The 16,188-nt window shown below is 41.2% G+C and overlaps 1 protein-coding gene across 1 annotated transcript in view; it reads left to right on the plus strand.

The window, feature by feature from the left end:
• Positions 1–918: 918 nt before the first annotated feature.
• The window catches only part of MPP7 (MAGUK p55 scaffold protein 7), a 146,844-nt gene continuing 131,574 nt past the window's right edge, over positions 919–16,188 (plus strand). Inside the window, exons 1-2 of the mRNA XM_058023683.1 lie at positions 919–1,006; positions 5,415–5,491. The gene's annotated coding sequence lies outside the window, so the exon portion shown is untranslated. The remainder of the gene's footprint in view (positions 1,007–5,414; positions 5,492–16,188) is intronic.

Genomic DNA, 16,188 nt, shown 5'->3' on the forward strand with positions numbered 1-16,188 from the left:
GCCAGCCTGAGGGATCTGCCTCAGCACTGAGGCTGCAGCGTGAAACAAAGCAGGAGGAAACAAAACCCAGCGGGAGAAGCAAACCCAAGTGTTGTTTTCCCACCGTACCTTTTAAGGATATTTTCAGTAAGCATTGGAGGAACATCGTCACATTATCACAAAATAGTTGGATCGCAGTAAAAGAATGTGGCTCACTGCTAGCATGTGCATTAAATAGAAGGCACGGAGCTGACAAATGAATTAATTTGCTTTGTCACTAGTCCTTTCCGGGCTTGGACAAGCAGCTGCTGCAGATCACTGCTGTTCCCCTGTGCACAGCCCTGACCGATGCTTTCCAACCTTTGCCTGCAAGGTCTGAGGACTCTACTGCTAAAAAAGTCCAAACAAGTTGAGAGTTCATATATCCAGCAAAAAAATTTAGCAAAATTTTAGAGAGGAAAATATGTGCATGCAAAGGTGTTCTAACTCAAAGACTTGAAATACATTGGCATAATAAATAAACAAAAGTAGGAAGAAGCTTAGCAGCACAAATGGTAACTGCGTGGAGAGCTTCGCATTCGTTTTCGGGCAGAGCCGTAACGAACTTTTGGCAGCCCCGCCGTGAGGGGGCTCATCCCGGAGAGCGGCTCACCCCTCAGGAGGGTTCATCCCTCAGGGGACTCATCCCTCGGGGGACTCATCCCTCAGGGGCTCCCGGCGCGGGACCCACGGCCCAGCCCCGCCACAGGGCGTCACGCGCCCCCCGCGGGCGGGTCCCCGCCTCCGCCGCGGGCCAATGGCGGCCCGGCCCCGCGCGGCCCCTCCCGCCGCCAGCCAATGGCGCGCGGGCCCTGGGAGCGGGCGGGCCGTGGGCGCGCGGCCGTTGGGCTCCTCGGGCCCCGCCCCGGTGGGCGGCGCACGGCGCGCCCGGCCCGGCCCAGCGCGGCGGCGGCGATGCGGAGCCGGGGCGAGCGGAGCCGCGGGTAGACGGAGCTGAGCCACACTCGCGCGTCAGACCCGGCCGCAGGTACGAGCAGCAGCCCCGCGGTGGTCCGCGAGCTGACGAGGGTCGCGGCGGGGGGCTCCGAGGCGCTCACGGTGCGCCGGAGGGCTTTTCCGCGGGAGGGCTCGGCGGGCGAGCGAGGGGATGCGGCAGGTGCCGGGCTGTGGCCGCTCGGTGCCGGGGGCGCGGGGAGGCGCCGGTTCCGAGATGGCCGCCGCCGCCTCCCCGGGGAGCCCCCTGGAGCCGCTGCCGTGCCCGCGGGGCTCTCCGGGGCGGGCGGCTCCGTGCGGCAGCGCCGGCTCCCCGAGCCCCCCCGCGGGCAGCGCCCGAGCGGGCGGGGGAGCTCCCGGTGGATCTAATCACGGCGAGTGCTCGGGCTTTTAAAACCTGCCGGGCTGCCCGGATTCGTTGCGCAGAGCTCGCTCTGGCAAGTAATGGATGTGACTGAGCCATTAAGGGACACCGGGCTGCGCAGCCGGGCTCTGGAGACCTATCAACTTCAATTTATGGGGTATCGGGAACAGGAGGCGTTTTTATGAATTGGCTGGTAATAACTTAATTCACCTGTGAGGCCAGCTCCTGTTAATGCCTACGTTTAATCTGCGTGGAGCAATAAATAGCTATTAATTTGGCGTGTTGCATGTGGAGAAGGTAGATGATATTTGAGGAAAGAGCTGGGAAGAGCAGTAGGTGCCTTTGCATGTTACTTGTGTGCTTTCCCTTCTGAATTCCTAGCTTCCTTTTATTTTACCCGTGTTTTTAACAACGTGCCTTTCTGTGCTTCCAGAGCTTCTTAACTGATTTGATTTCTTAAACAGCCTGCCATATCTTTGCTTTTTATTCCCTCTGAGTAAACTGTAGAGTGACTTCAGGGGCAATAGCTTTCAGTGATCATAGAATCGGCAAGGTTGGGAGAGAGCTTTAACATCAAGTCCAACCGTGAATGCATCAACACTATCACTGTAACTCCTAAAGCACTAAACCATATCACCCAGCGCCAGAATTCTTCCTTTTGAGGAAGACTAAACAGTCTGGACAGTGGTGATCAACATCATTAGATCTCATGGCTATCTTTGGTAGCTGAATTCAGAATTTGTTTTTTACAGTTAGGTTTTTTGGATGAGGTCTGGAGTTCTTATTTTAAGTTTACTTAGATCAGGAGCCTTTTAATGAGGCATGTTGCTTTGTAGGTGATCATTTTAAAATATAGTAGTTAAAATTTTGGTATGAAGTATTCTCATCCATCAGGTCTCTTTTATGCAGGGATGTTATATCTTAGCCATTTTTATAGAAATACCTTGCTTAATTTACTACTAGGTTATTCACTTACTGAAAGTATTCTTTGTCCTTAATTGATGTGGATGATCAAATCTATAATCTCACTTAGAATTAACATTAGGATTTTGCTAGATGTCCCTGTTTGGATTAAGATTTTTTGCATTCAGGGTGTGTGACTGAATGTGGCTTCTAAAAGCTGTCTTAAAGCAACAGTAAATTTAGGGTTTGTGATTTAATCATGCAGAGCTAGGAAATAAGTGAATGAGAGTCATCAGTTTCAACTGTGCTAGTTTATTCATCTTTATGAAAAGGAATAAAGCAGTAACCTAAATGCTGAGGACTTGATTTAAATTATTTCAGACATTGACTAGGTTTGGACTTTACTGTGAATGTGTTTATATTTACATGTGTACACTTAAAGGGAGATGGGAAATCCCGGAGCTGCAGATTGCTGTCAGCTGGCAAAGTACATCAAGGAATGGTAGCTGTATGTTTGCTCTGTTCTTGTGCTCTGTGCACCCACTGGCAGTACTTATTAGAAACAGGATACTGTGTCAGATGGACCTTGAACCTGAGTCAGTATTGCATTTTTGTGTTTGTAATGAAATGTTTTCTGTGTAGTAGCATGTCGATAGGAAGCTAGATTTTAAAGTAGGCACATGTCAGAGCTGTGAGTTTTTAAGAGTACAGTGTGAAAGTCAATACCAGGTACAGAAAAAGCAGGCTAAGGAATGTGCTATTACTTTGGAAGTTTATTTGCATTTTTGTTAACATCCCAACACCTGGTAGGAAATGGTCACAAGCATGTCTTCTAAGTGGCAACTTCCAGTCCTTTCCTGAGTGCCTTGCAGGAGTACTGTGCTTCTCACGAAGATGATGTTAAAGCTGCTGCAACTCCCATCTTATGATGTTGCAATGTTGCCTTTCCCTGAAACTCCAGCCTTAGTTCTGCTTTCCTGCACGGAATCTTCCCGCTCTGTGTGGCAAGCACCTGGGCCACCCGTGAGTCTGTCAATTAATTCTAGCATGTGGAAGGGAGCAGAATGGATCTATAAAACTTATTCAGTAGTGTCTTCCCTCCAAACTAGTTCTACTTTTTAAAATTTTACTGTGGATCTTGCTATGATAATGAGTAGAAGCAGGAAAAAAATCCAGTCTTGCTGCTAGCAAAGTGTCTGTTAGTTGCCTTGTAGAGAATGTTTTGGAAAGTTGTTGCAGTGAGTTAAGCAAGTTTGACCATCTAGAACTACATGAATTATGTGTAGGAGTGATGAAAGCTTCCCACATAGCTGTGCTAATGCAGTTTAATCCCAGGCTATGGTGTGTGTATTCTTCCTGACCTCATCTCCTGCTTGCTGCTGGTTTTTGTTTGGTAAAGAAAAGATGGAGTATATTAAATTGTGTCCTCCTAATTTTAGACTTAGAGGTACAATAATAAAGCTGAATTTATTTTTACCTGCTTTTAGTGGATTGTGGACATTTCTATCACAAGTGATATCATATACTTATCTAATATAGTACCTTGCTCTGTATTACAGAAATAGAGCACAAACATTACTTAATACACTTCAAATAACTTACACTGCAGTATCCTTAAAAGCCCTTGACAGCCCAGACCACTAACTCTGTCCTGTGTCATTCTGGCCATATGGCAGTTCTGAGAACAGCTCTGATGCCATGTTTTTGTGTTTTACTGAATTGTTTTTGAGCATTACCATGAGAAGTGTTCAGTAAAGTTCTTTGACAAATGAGTTTTCAAAGACAGAAATAGATTATAGATACATGGACATGCTCTTTTTTTTAGCTGACACTCTTGCCTTTAGGGGAAACCCATCAGATATAAAAAATAAGGCATGTCTGAATATGCACAAAGTGTTGATGTTCTTGGATAGCTGCTTTCATTATGCTTAACTACCAAAGAACACAACTTGAATTTTCCCCACACCTTGGTAGGCTAACAGATTCTATGTGTTCTTAAGCAGTAGCATTAAGCAGACTAGTTTATGAGGCTCAGGATTTTGTCCTGAAAATGTTTTGTCAATCTACATTATGAATCATGACTAGAATCAATCTTATCTCACAGTTGAAAGCTCTGAAGAAAAGATGAGCTGCTAATATAAAATGGTTTTCAGTCTATTTAATCTCTTGGAATCACATCGCTACAGTGGCCAACATCTTTATTTTTTTTTTTTTGTCAGTGATGTAATAAGCCTGCAGCAAAAAGCTCATGGATGAACTCATGGTTTCTATCCTCAATGACATCAGAATTTAAAGATAATAGTTGAATCAGTCAATAAACTGTAACTACAAACTATATTAAAGAGGAGTTATATTATATGTAATATAAACTGGGGAGATGAACTGTATTGTAGTTTGCAGTGTGCAGAGGAGTTGATGGCCCATGAACATGGGAGGAACAGGCCTGCCTTGCTCCTGTTTTGGCTGTCAGGTGCTTGCCATGCTGCCTCTACGTGTATTCCATGGCTGCTGCTCCAATTCTGCATTTATTGCCAAGGGGAGACCTGGGGTGTTCCCAGTGTGTAGCAGCACTAGGCAGTGCAAAATGGACATTTGCTCAGTGTTGGTGTGCACAGCCAGCTATGAGCTAAAGCTTATTGCTAACTTTCAAAGCAGAGTAATTAGCTATGGGGAAGCAAAGAAATGAGCATCGTTACTACAGACAAGAAGTCACAGGTACTTAAGAGCTTTTTAAAGTGGACATATTCAGTGCAGTGGTAGAAGGCTTACACCTAAAACTTCATATCAGAATTTGCATGTTTTTAATGTATAAGATGAAATGATATATCTGAAGTCTTACAGATGACTAACATATCTAACAGATATGTTAGATAAAGCTTACATGTACCCATTTAAAAATAATTATTTTGCCTAATTCTAATGTTAAGACCAATTTATCTCAGACAAGTGTGGAGGCAGAATAAATATGCAATTTGAAATCCTCCCTCCCCCCAGCTAAAATAAGTCTTTTGACTTCTCTTGTTTCTGCAGAGTTCAATATAGAATCAGATATTTGGAAGTTAACTAATTTAAATTTATTTTCCTAACAATTAAAAGGGAAAAAAGTGCAAATATGTAATATGTCCAATACTGACTAGAATGTCATATTACTGTTACCCTTTCTCTTTTCTTTCAGATTCCATAGACTCTCAGCTTGGCAATCTGAAAAATGCATTATCTTGTGCTGCTGTTGAAGTGAAAACAGTTATCCAGGTAGGACTCCCTTGTAATGACCCTTGCTCATTATTTTCTGATACTGAATTAGGCTGTTGCTTGTTTTCTGTTGTCCTGAGCAATGAACAGATGTGTGTATGTCAGTATTAAAGACCAATAATAATTTCATATCATGTTTAGTATTAATAAATAAAGTTGTGAAAGTGTTGTACCATTATGTGGTGTAAGTATTGTGTGTTGTCTAATTGTGTACTGCTTTATTGTCTTGTAAAGACAGCCTCTTTTTTGAGTCAAAATGAATAAAATTTCTTATGTTATTTCATCATGTATGATAGGAGAAGTTTTGAAAAAACAGGGAAGTATTGCAAATACAGCCAACAGTTAGTAAGGACTGACTTTGGATCATGTTGCATCATAAATTGTGTAGCAAGTTTAGGCATAGAGTAAAACTGCATCAGAGCTATTAATTGTGTCTCAGAATTTGAGAACACACACATCCATGTATAAAAAGATCATAGTGAACCTTTATTGCTTTCATAATGTATTGTTTTGTGGATTGAGCTTGGTTTAGCCAGTGAAGCTGTTCTGAGAGGAACAAAGTAGTTTCGGATACGAAGTGCAGAGCTACTGTTTCACAGACAATATGCCATGAATGCTATCTAAAGAAACAGACTTGACATTGCTAATTATACATGAGAGTGAAGTATATTTATTTCACACATCGATGTGACCGAATCAGAAGCTTCAACTGGCATATGGGGAGGGTTTTTTGTGGTTTTAAAAAACACCTTACAAGTTCAGCTGATGAAAAACTTTGCTTATTTATCACGGTCCAGGAGAGTTGGAAAACAAGAACTAAATCTGTTCTAATTCTGTATATAAAGAAACAGTCCTGAATTTCTTCAGAGATTTGACAGATACAGTAATGAAGATTTTCAGTCCCTAAACAGACACTGTGATAGACGTTTTCAGTGAAAAGCTGTTCATGAGCAGTTAATTATCTCATTGTAATCTGGGTCATTTGGGAAGCTGTGAACACAGTTAACTTCTGTGTTAGGATTGCATTGTAACTGAAATGTGCGTGTGGAAGGGGGAACGCCAGAGCTGCATCATCTTGAAACTTGCAAGGCTGGAGAAGTGACCAAAACCAACCTCTCACCGAACAGCTTGCTGCCTAGTTAAGGTGAATGAAGGCTAAAGCTTAACGAAGCTGTGAAATCGCTACTCTAAATCTTATCTGAAAATCTTTGCTCCTCCCTCAGTGCTTTCCCTCCTACCAGCCCGAGGCAGTTAGTGCTGCTCCCACCAGGACAAACAGCAGCCCTTTGTTTAGCTGTCTTGCCTGGGGCACACCCTGTCCTCACACTGCTGCTGCTCTCTTGCCATCTGGGAATCCCAGAGACCCTGAAAGGAGCCTTTTGCTGCCTGGTCTCCAAGGTTAACTGATTCAGTAAATCTGTGTTACTTCCAGTACACATCGAGCTAACCTGTAACTTCAGTCCCAGCATTTAATTTCCGTGGGGATGGGAACATCCAGTACCACAGCTTGTAGGCTTCTTACTCAAAGATTGCTTACTTCTCTAAGCATCCAAATCTGTGACTTTGAAAGATCAAAATTATATGTGCTAGAAACTTTGTCTTGGTATTGAAATGGCACTACAAGTACTACAGCCCAACAAGACTGAAAGGGCTTGAGCTGCAGTGCGTGACTCTCTGCTTCGAAAGCTTGTTGAGTGTTTGAAATGTGATACAGACAGTGACTTGGACCACCTTCCAGCTGCCTCCACCAGTCTGAGCAAGGGTATCAAAATGGCAAGCAAACCTCAGAGGATAGAACTGTGAATGGCATGCTTTGAGCCAAGTGCTGAAGGGTGCCTTTGGTCCCTCATCTGACTGCTGTGAGAGTCATGTGTCTGCGCCGTGGGACCTGGCGAGACATCCTGGGTGCTGCCCAGGGAGGACTGGCTGCCTTCAAGAAATCTTGGTGGTTAAAATGGAGAGCAAAAATCATGTGCAGCAGCTGAGTACTGAGGCAACACAGATCAGTTGTCCAGCAAACACATTTTTGTACTGAGTGTAGAAAAGACAGATGTTTTCCTTTGTTTAGAATCATGGCTGCAATTTGCAAATGTGGATGGTTGGATTCTGTTGTAGTCTCCATCTGTTTAGAGATGCTGAAAGATGCTGCTTCTAGTGGATGGGGGGCATGCCGTCAGCCAGACTGAGGGAGAAACTGTCACTGGGAATAGCAGCTTTTGGACTGCAGCTGGAGGGGAGAATGTCCTCCTGAGCAGTTTGATGTGCAAAGTTTTGTTTGAGTGCCACAAAGGGAAGGATTCACAAGGCAATTACTGGAGGAGGGAAGTTAAAAGGGACAAGTGACTTACTGGGAGTCAAATGACCAGATTGGCAACTGGAGAAAAGCTGAAAACTTCATTGTGCCAGCTGTGGAGGCTTTTGCTTCCCAGAAGCTATAGAAACCTTCCTAGCACTATATACTGTATTAAACATTATCTTAACTCCTGATTTCTTGACATATGCATTTATTACTTAATGAAGATAATGAAGATTCCCTCTCATTAGGGCCTTTTTTTAAACTTGGTCACATTGATACATTAAGACTATTAAATACCTTTACAAAGAAAGAAAAAGGTTGGGATGGGAACAGAAGGGTGTTAGAAACCAATATGGAAATTTGTCTGAAAAGAAGACTCTTTAGCTGACTTGGCTGTGGAAGAAGATGTTAAATATTTTAGATACAGAAAGATACTCTAGCAGAGCTGTAAAACGTACTTTTTTTTGTGGATACCTGATTTAAAGTCATGTGCAGGCATTAATATGACAAATATTTGGATTTTGAGGAATAAAACAAACCCATACATTTCACACAGCACAGGAGTCTTAGGTAATACTTATTAGGAAAGGTTTGCAAACTGAGTAACCTTTTCTCACAGTAGAAACTGGCTGATCTGCTAATTATATTTAATAAGTCATAGAACACCAAGGGAATGTAAGAAATTTTGCCAAATGCTCTTTTTCTTTTAATATTTAGAGAAGAGTTGGCTAGGGGGTGTGTGTGACCCAAATCAGTTCTAGTTGGTTTTTATCACCTTAACTGACTGTAAAAAAGTACAGAGAAACAAAACCAACATGTGTCATATGAAGATGGGTCATCTCAACCAGTAAATCTATCCCCAGTGGTTCCCTTCTGGGTCAGCAAAGCAGAGGTGGTGTTAGTTTTTTCTTATGGTCTGGAACTAAAGCTTCCTGTAGGAAGATAGGTTTAGGTAAATACTCTGTTTAACTGCTCTGTGAATGGAGGCAGACAGCAATTGTAACACAATGTTTAATTCTGTAGCTTTTTTGTGTAGGTGGACATGTAATTGGTGATGGCTGTGGAGTAAATGTCATTTCATTAATGTTGAATTTGTATTTTACTCCTCAGACTTTCAGTTTTACCACACTATTTAATGAATTACACATAGCTGTCTTGACTTCCTATGGGTGATAGCAGTTACACTTGAAAGAAAACAAGAGGAATTCTGGTTTCTTTATCCAAGGGCTGAGCTCACCATTTTAAGTGCTGCTAACTTACATCAGGGAGTTAAATGTCCTACCTTATTAAATCACTTACTCTGTCTTCTCTAAAGCTTTCATTTAGCTTTGATACAGCATTAATATTTAAAATGCATGTATCAGTTCAACAGACACATGCATTACTTATCAAAACACTGCAGCTTATTAAAACAAACCTGCTGTCATCACAGGTGAAAGTCTAGAGTGACATGCAGTGCCAGGAGGTGTGTTGTATATTTTCACGAGGTGTTCATTTGGGATGGTGGGTACTTCAGGAAGAAAAAACAAAAGTGGATGCCTTATCCCTGGTGGTGTTCAAGGCTGGGTCAGATGAGGTCTTAAATAACCTCATCTAGTGGGGGGAATCCCTGCCCACAGCAGTGGAGTTGGAACTAGGTGATCTCTTAGGTCTCTTCCAACCAAAACCATTCTGTGATTCCATGAAAAAAATCACCTTGGTAATAGGAATGGAGTATCTCCAGATAGCTGACATGAAAACATGCATGCACATTAATATGGTCTAGCACTAACAGACCATAGTAACAGGGAAGAATTCAGTAATTGGACCTTCTGTTCAGTGTGTTTGTATGAACAGTTTCTACTGTGTCAGAGCAGCTACGTTTAAATTGAGATTTCTTACTTTTGCCCACGTTGTAAAGATATGAGTAACAAATTTAGTTATCCTCAGTTGTCTAAAAGCAAATCTCATCTTGTATGTGATACTTATGGTTAGGTATTTGTTTAGTTGCTAATTTGCAGCTCATAAGGTCACTCAGCAGTGGGATAAAAATAAGAGTGTGTCTTTCTTCCAGTGCCTGCACAGGCGTGGTTGGAGTTGCTGCTGTCTGTCTGCAGGATTCCAGCATGCTTCTGTTGCTCCTGGCTCCCAGGCCACAAGGACAGTGTCCTCATACAGAGGCCAGACACCTTCATCCCTGTCCTAGCACTGGGGTGCTTCTCCCTCACTGGCAGGTCAAATTCAAATGCTGATTTCCCTTATTTTTATTTTTAGGTGTGCATTGACAGTGAGCAAAGGGCTAAACCTTCCCTTTGTGCCTTCCAGTTAGTGTGGGTCTTACAGCCCATGTGCTGGCTATCACACACGAATGAAAGGCATATTGTCACCTTCTTCCTCTCTCAGCAGGGCTAGGTTTTGTTTCTGCTTTAACAACTGTTAATGTCTGCCTACTATTGTTCCTTATATCATCTCCTGAATAGTGGAAATTAAGAGAATGTCTCTCTTCCTCTGTATATATTTTGCTGCCTTTAGAAAGAAATAGATCTCTCTGTACTTCTTGGAATGCTTTTAGAGGCATTAAATAATATATAGTTTTGAATTTGTAAGTAATAATACAACCTCTTCTTCTTGAAAACTCATTCTTGAGAAGTATGCCAAGATGTTATCTCCCCACTTGAATGCTTGATTAGAGATATGAGATTTGATATGGGTGTGTGTGACAGCCTGCCTTCCCAATGGAGAAGTAAGAACATGCCACAGCCTGACTGAAAGCCTAATGTCTAATTACCTTGTGCTAAATCTTGTGATGTTTTTTACGATGTTATAATAGGAAAGGTAACCTCAAATCCAGTGTTTACATGTTGCAGATCGACTCACAAATCTAGAAACTAGAAGTTACAAACACATGGGAAATGACACATTTTCTCTTCTTTGTAGTTAGATAATCTTTTTTTGGGGGGGGGAGGGGTTGGATGTTTCTATGCATAGACTTCTTCATATGCACATCTACTTACAAGAAATTCTTTCATGATGTATGTGTTTAAGTACAATACAGTCCTCACTGCAAGAAGACTGAATGTGTGTGGGTATACGTGTGCATCTGCAGCTGTTACCAAGGGAGACACTTGACCTTGAGTTTCAGATGATTGTTGCATCAAGCCTCTCTCCCTAATGAGTCTTCCCCACCTTCCTTGTCAGTGAAACCTTTCTCAGGCCAGGCAAAAAAGCAGAGAGTGATGAGGTGCAGAAAGGAAAATGTCAGATGCTTGCCATTCTTTTAGCAGAATCAGCCCATTTCAGGAGAATTTTTTTCTGAACTTGTGCTGGAAGGGAACAGAGAAGTAGTCCTGGAAACAGTAAAGCTAAAGGAAAAGCTCAGCTAATCCACTGGATCATACAGGAATCTTGTAGCAAAGGATGGATGGTAAAAACTTTAAATAAAGGCCTATTTCCAAAGGGTCAAGGGATGAGCTGTTTGGATCACCAGGTATGGAACTGGCTTCAGCCCTGACATGAATTGATGTAGTAGTACCACAGCCTAGGTCAGTGGTTCCCAATCAGTAAGTTGCATTGTCATGGGGCACAGTGTTTGTTCTCTGTACCCTTTTCTTTGTTAGACAACGCTGAAGAGAGAACAAACAGTATTGTCAGGCTGGCTTGGACTTCTCTTTGTAGTAGTTCCTTAAGTGGTGCTGGGATGTTTCCTCCATGTAGCTAAACTGGGCTGTGTTCTGGCAGTCAACGTGAGGCAGATTTCTTTCTCTGTTGCCGATGTCTTATCAGAGAGTTCTTGATCTGACCTATTTTCATGGGAGTCTTTGGCTTGTGACTTGGCATGGGATTTAACAGCTCCCAGAATTACCTATGTGGTTTTATAAACTTGCAATTAAACACAAATGAAGAAAGAAGAACCTTGCCAATAAAAACTGCAAGTTTTTGTGACTGTCAGCCTGAGGCCTAGCATAAACAACTATTCCAGAGATGCCCTAGTCATAGTTCCAATACAGTATTTCAGAAAGTATTGTTTCAAAATAATATACTAAAAAATGGCTGTGCTGCTTGGGACACAGCATTCCTTTACTGTCATTGCAGTGACAGCAAAATAATTCAGGCTGCTTGTAAACTGACCAGGGGTGAGTGTAGAGAGTAACCAGAATATCTGGGAGGGAATTCTGTAAATTGTTTGTGGGTGCAGTCTGGAAGAAGCAGAAGACACAAAGCAAGAGTATTTTGAAATGGGTGCAGTTCTTGGCATCTGCACATTTTCTGAATGCTCTAAGTTAGTTTTGTATAGACAGCTTTTCCTCTTGTGTGCTTACAGTGTTTCTGAAGAGTTCAGTTTCCTCTTTTAATGCTTATCTTAAGGGAAAGACCTTTTGTGATACAAAATATTCTCAGTAACTTTTTTCACTTTATAGGTAAGCTTCTGCAAAAATGAATTCTACTTCAATAATTTGTCTACTTACAATTTTGTAAAATTTAGAGAAATGAAAACCAGTTCAAGTAGATTTCATCTTCCAGTTTATTTACTTTTGTATCAGACTGCTGAATGTCAAAATTTGTCAGAGGCCCTATATATGATATAGTTATAGTTTTGTATTTTGCTATCTAAGACTATGGTAAAAAAATCAAAATGATCTACAAACAGTTAACTGCAATTTATCTTAGCAATATCCAATATATCCCTTTCTATATGTGATGGAGAGAAATGCAGCTAAAGTTGAGATGAGTATGCTACTTTGTGGTACAAGGGAGATCAGGTGGTGCATTATGAGGAGGCTGCATAAAGGCCAAGAAGCAGAGATCTCTTTGGTACTTCCAGATGAAAAATGATCAAAGACTTGACGTGGAGTTGCAGTGAAGATGTGAAAGTGGTCATTTGAGCTTGGCATGTGCTGCTAAGGACCAGCTTGCTGAGGTTAGTAGGGTAGGTCAAGTAAAATGTGTCTGTTTACTCTCAGCAGGGCTAATGGGAAGTCTTTTGTGATATCTTGCAGCACACCTTTTTTCAAACCTGTCTGAATTATGCAGTCATATGCCTAGAATATACTGTGAATCAGATCTGTGGGCTGTCATAGTGAATTAAGAATGTATGCTGTTTGGATGACAGGGTTAAAAAGCACTGGTATTCTGTTATAAGCAGATGAACTAAAATAGAAGGAAAATGCTGTGGTGTGATATAAACAAACTGAAAATGGACTGTAGTGCTGCCTTGCAGCTAGCATGCTCTGTGCTTTGCTAAGAGAATAAAGCTAAGTAAACTACAGATTGAGATTAATTTACAGAAACTGTATGGCTCAGACACAAGTTTTATTATTGTTCTGAAAAACTTTCCATGGGTTTAACCACAACGGTTTTGTAAGGAATAGAGATGTATCTCTGGATGTAAAGCAAGTTGAAAGGCTGGTATGCCTGAAAGACTGTCTGCTCTTTCAAGTTATAAAGTCTAATAGAATGTGTTGTTTCTGTGACTGTTCATGTCTAACCAATTCTCTTACACCCTCATGATTGCTGTAGTTTTTCTGTTTAAGGAGGGCAGAAGTGGTGATTTGAACCTTTAACAGCAAAGCCGTTTCTGGCTCCTCCTGATGAAGACAGTAAGGGTTGGAGCAAATCAAGGGCCCATTGAACATACTGGATGTCATTTGTTTGGGGTAAGGTGATCTGCTGTGTGTGTGCAGAATGCTCGGGGTGCAGATCATAGGAGTACCTGGTTGCATGGAGACAAATAACCTGAGCTCTTTCAGATCTGTGAGTACTGCATGAGAGGTGTGCTTTCTGCAGAGGCAGCATGAAATTCTGAGAAATGAGGTTATGGGTCTAAGATATTTATGAAACTATACTCTGTGAAGTTTATTCTTGGCAAAGTTTGTCCTGCTGTGATATTAATATATCTGGCTTTGCTTTCTGTGCTGTAATTATTCTGGGGTATTGCCTGACAGATGGTTATATCTTAGGGTTGTATCAGAATGATGTTATTTGCTTGACAGGTATTGTTCTCTTAGGATTGTGGGACAGGAAAGGACCTGCCTATTCATCAAGTTTATTTTCATGCTCTTGTAGGCTTTATGTCATACAGACATGGCCATATGGAGCTCGGTCTTAAAAGCAGCTGAGCCTTTTCCCCTCACTGTTTTAATTAGAAGCCTCTTCTAGTGCTAAATTCCTCAACATGATGAAGCTGCTTAGATTGTTCAACCTAAATTTATTCATCATCAGTTGGTAACAATCTTGTGCCAAGATTGTCCTTTTATTTTAAATAGGTTTTTCTTAGTATTTTACAATTATTTCAGTGTTTTTATACATAGCCCTTGCTTTTCTGCTCAGCTTTATTTTTGTTAGGCTAAGGCCAAGTCCTTGCAGCCTCCCTCAGTTCTGTTGAAAGTAGAGCAAAATGAAGGAATGGGTAGTTGGAGACTTTTCAGCTCTCACCTAGCAGGTTTTTCCAGTTCTCTGAGAAGGGCGTGTCTTATTCTTTGTACTCTTGTTGATAAATGAAGTGAATAGGAGCTTCCTTGTTATTGCATTGCACCAACAGAACCGCAGACAGAAAATTTTGTATTTTAAATGCTCTGAAAATTGTCTTCAAGTAGCAAGATTGTTCAAACAGTAGGGACTCGTGGTATATCCTCTCATTTAGGAATAGAGACAATCCTATCAAAGGGGTGTTGAAAGGCAGGCAGATGTTTGATTGCTTCAAGTGCGCGAGTTCCATTTTGTGTTTTTTGTGTTTTTCCTTAGGCTGTTAAATGTTCAGATCAGTATTCTGTGGCTGATCTGTGCACAAATTCTTTGTGCATTTTTAATGACTTACTGCTAAAATGTGTGATCAAAGATAAATCAGACCGATTACAAAGGAATCAAAAACTGGAATTATATTTAAATATTTTTCTGACTAATATTTATAGACATGTGCTACTTGTAAGGCTCTCAGTAAATCAGTGTTCTCTCCAGACATTTATATTTGAAATACATTAATGGAAGATGTAAAAGGCAGATAAACTTTTCAGAATTTCGCAACAGAATTTTAAGAAAAAAAATTTTTAAAAGGCTTCAGTAGGAAGACTTGACCTAATTTCTTCCCATTTAAAATCCTAAAGGCTGTTGTCTTGGAAAAAATAAAGCAAATACTGTTTAAAATGCAGTGGATGGTTTTATGTCCTAGGTTTTGACAAAGAACATAAGCTTTGTAATGTTCAACACTGCAGCTCATAACATTCAGGCTCCTGGCTAAGAAAGTATGGAGGCATCATATGATGATGATGTTCTGATTTCCTGATTAGAATTTAAATGTGTAATGTGGAGCACTGGTACAGTGAAGCTGGTTGATAGGAAACCAGGGTATACCTTAGACATACATATGACATTTATCAGAATATAAATCCCATACCCCTTTCTGCAGTTTTCTCTTGGGAAGATGCTTTTGGTACCTATGTTTTATGTAGTGGACTAGCAGTTAATTAGCTGATGAGTCCAAGAAACAGGAGGCCTTGTTCCTGGGTCCTTCTCAGCCTGGGGGATTTCAAGTCCATGTTTTTCTCCTCCCAGAGAGCTGTGAGGTGGTGGTTCATGCCTAGCAAGGGGATCCAATCCCCAGACTGCAGATCCACACTTCATGTCCACTGTCCAGAACCCATCAAGGTGCATTTCTGACTGCGTTGTAGAATCATGGAATTGTCAAGCTTAGGAAAGACCTCTGTGATCACTGAGTGCAGCCATTAACCCAGCACCACTGTGCTTTGCTCAGAACAGTGTCCCCAGGTGCCACTGTCACCTTCCCCTCAGGGAGGATACGGCAGTCCTGTGCAAAGGGTCCTGCAGGCTGATGGGTCAGGTGTGTTCTCGTGAAACACAGATTCAATTCTTCTTGCTTTTCCAGGAAAGCAAATTCTGCAACTGAAGAGCAGGAGAATTAACATCCAATCAATCTGGTTTTATTCTAATTTAATATTTTTAGCACTTGTTTGAGTACTGTGTTCTGCTTAATATTTGACCAGAAAACTTTTTAACAACTTGATTCCATTTCCAACTGTAATAAGGAAATTGAATAGTAATGGCCATCACTGATTATATCACTTCTGGGCATGAAATTTGAGTTATTTCAATTTATGGTGGTTTTTTTTCTTTTTTTTTCTTTTTTTTTCTTTTTTTTTTTTTATGTAAAAAACCCCTCACGTATGTATCTTTTTTTTTTTCAAAGACAGAAATTGTGCTTTTGAATCCTGATACAGGAAAAGAAACAGGAATTTATAGCTGTTATAGTTTAAAATATATATTTTGTGTATTTGCAGGCTATACTGGAAAACCCAACTCTGAATTTACTTGCTGAGCTAAATAATTTCTTTTTTGTTACTAAGTGGTGACATAACACATCTGCAAAAAAAAATCCTACTCTGCTCAGTTAAAGAAGGCAAGATTATAG

Source organism: Melospiza georgiana, chromosome 1, assembly GCF_028018845.1.
Source record: "Melospiza georgiana isolate bMelGeo1 chromosome 1, bMelGeo1.pri, whole genome shotgun sequence".
Taxonomy (NCBI): domain Eukaryota; kingdom Metazoa; phylum Chordata; class Aves; order Passeriformes; family Passerellidae; genus Melospiza; species Melospiza georgiana.